We start from the raw sequence: 2,825 nt of genomic DNA, 5'->3' as shown, positions 1-2,825 counted from the left end.
TTGCAGCAAGCCAAGATTGTGCCACTGTATTCCAGCCTGGGCAACAAGAGTGAAATTCTGTCTCAAAAATAAATAAATAAATAAATAAATAAATAAATAAATAAATAAATAAATAAAATTATTTACGTATTTTTATTATTGTCTCTTTAATTTTTTATCAAAGGTCCCTGTATTAGTCCACTTTCATGCTGCTAATAAAGATATACCCAAGACTATGCAATTTACAAAAGAAAGAGGTTTAATGGACTTACGGTTCCATGTGGCTGGGGAGGCCTCACAATCACTGTGGAAGGTGAAAGGTGTGTCTCATATGGTGGCAGACAAAAGAAGAGAGCTTGTGCAGGGAAACTCCCCTTTTTCAAACCATCGGATCTCGTGAGACTTACCATCACAAGAACAGCATGGGAAGACCTGCCCCTATGATTCAATTACCTCCCACCAGGTCCCTCCCACAACATGTGGGAGTTCAAGATGAGATTTGGGTGGGGACACAGCCAAACCATATCAGTCCCTTACTGGTCCTACTTCCATGAGTGGCCGTGACCAGGGGAAAAGGGAGAGGGACCAGCCGGCAAGGGGAGGGACCATCTCACAACATTCCATTCATACACAGACTAGTATCAAGTCACTACTCTGTGGCTAGGAGTTGGAAGCACAGGTAGTAGGGGTGTTGTTAAAAAAAAATACAGCCCCCTCCCCCAAACTGGGGTCCCTGGGGACACTTTAGTCTGCTTCAACACAAGAGGAAACAGAAGATCAAAATCGGTTTGGGGCTGGACGCAGTGGCTCATGTCTACAATCCCAGCACATTGGGAGGCTGAAGTGGGAGGATCACTTCAGCCCAGGAGTTCGAGACCAGCCTGGGCAACAGAGAAAAACCCTGTCTCTACAAAAAGTAAAAAAATTAGCCAGGTGTGGTGACATGTGGTCTCAGCTACTTCAGAGGCAGAGGTGGGTGGATTGCTTGAGGCTGGGAGGTCAAGGCTGCAGGGAGCTGTGGTTGCACCACTGCACTCCAGCCTGGGCAACAGAGTTAGATTCTGTCTCGAAATTAAACAACAACAACAACAAAAAAAAAAAAGTGGTTTGGGAAGGCCAGAAACATCAGGAACGGAGGCAGGAAGAAAATTCAGGTGCTGGGAAGGCCCTGGGGTGGCAGGCTGTTTGGAAGGGATTGCCTTCCCTGTGCTGGGATCCCCTGCAGCACTTCAGGTTTGGCAGGAAGGGGGCAGGGCTGCCAGATGTTCCAGGCATGGGGCTGGAGGGAACTCACAAAGGCATGCCCTCCAGGGAGATGATAGCGCCACTCCCAGCTCCTCTGCCTGGGTGCCACGGTCCTTGACCTCCTTGTAGCAGTTTGCTTGTTCATGCTTGATCCCTGTCGACTTCTTTTGGTTTTTTTTGTTTTTGTTTTTTTGAGATAGAGTCTCGTTCTGTTGCCCAGGTTGGAGTGCAGTGGTGTGATCTCTGATCACTGCAATCTCCACCTTCTGGGTTCAAGCAATTCTCTTGCCTCAGCCTCCCGACTAGCTAGGATTACAGGCACGTGCCACCACACCCAGCTAATTTTTGTATTTTTAGTAGAGACGGGGTTTCACCATGTTGGCCAGGCTGATCTTGAAGTCCTGACCTCAAGTGATCCACCCGCCTTGGCCTCCCAAAGTTCTGGGATTACAGGCGTGAGCCACCAGGTCTGGCCCCTGTCAGCTTCTTGATGGCATCCTTAGAGCTGGCATAGATCATTTTGCCCTTGAGTGCAGACTCAGGGGCCCAGAAGATAAACACCAGGTCCTCTTTGCTCTCCTTGGTTTCATGAGTTCCATCACCTCAGAGGACACAGCAGCAGTCTTTGGCAGCATCTTGGCAAAGGTGGTATAGGGGTCATCAACAGTCCAACCTGGCCGGGCGCGGTGGCTCAAGCCTGTAATCCCAGCACTTTGGGAGGCCGAGGCGGGTGGATCACGAGGTCAGGAGATCGAGACCATCCTGGCTAACATGGTGAAACCCCGTCTCTACTAAAAAATACAAAAAACTAGCCGGGCGAGGTGGCGGGCGCCTGTAGTCCCAGCTACTCGGGAGGCTGAGGCAGGAGAATGGCGTAAACCCTGGAGGCGGAGCTTGCAGTGAGCTGAGATCCGGCCACTGCACTCCAGCCTGGGTGACAGAGCGAGACTCCGTCTCAAAAAAAAAAAAAAAACAGTCCAACCCATGTCATCCACCAGGGTCTCCTTCCCCTCCTCCAGGGCGATGTTCTTCTCACCCTCACTCAGGCAGAAGAGCAGCACCGTTTTCCTGCGCTTCTTCACCTCCTCTGGCGTGGAAGATTTGCCTACCATCATGTCAGTGAACACCTTGATGACACCATCAGAGATACCCACACCAGAGGCCATGTTTTCAGAAAAGAAAAGGAGATAGCAGCCAGATGCCATGGCTCACGTCTGTAATCCCAGGTTTGGGAGGCCAAGGCAGGAGGATCGCTTGAGCCCAGAAGTTTGAGATCAGCCCAGTCTCTACAAAAAATTAAAAAAAAAAAAAAAAAAAAATTAGTCTGGCATGGTGGCATGCACCCGTAGGCCCAGCAACTTGGGAGGCTGAGAGGGGAGGATCGCTTGAGTCCAGGAGATTGAGGCTGCAGTGAACCATGTTCACGCCACTGCACTCCAACCTGAGCAACAGAGTGAGCCTGTGTCTCAAAAACAACAGCAAAAAAAAAAAAAAAAGAAAAGAAAAAAGGAAGAAAAGAAAAACGAAGGCTGCGCATGGTGGCTCACGCCTGTAATCCCAGCACTTTAAGGGAGGCAGAGGTGGGTGGATCACTTGAGGTC

General features: G+C 49.8%; 1 pseudogene; it reads right to left on the bottom strand.

The window, feature by feature from the left end:
• Nucleotides 1-626: 626 nt before the first annotated feature.
• Nucleotides 627-2,564, bottom strand: LOC140709402 (cofilin-1-like; annotated as a pseudogene).
• Between the last annotated feature and the right edge of the window lie 261 nt (nt 2,565-2,825).

Source organism: Chlorocebus sabaeus, chromosome 20 (genome assembly GCF_047675955.1).
Source record: "Chlorocebus sabaeus isolate Y175 chromosome 20, mChlSab1.0.hap1, whole genome shotgun sequence".
NCBI lineage: Eukaryota > Metazoa > Chordata > Mammalia > Primates > Cercopithecidae > Chlorocebus > Chlorocebus sabaeus.
The sequence above is the reverse complement of the archived record's forward strand: the minus strand, read 5'-3'. Positions and strand labels throughout refer to the sequence as shown.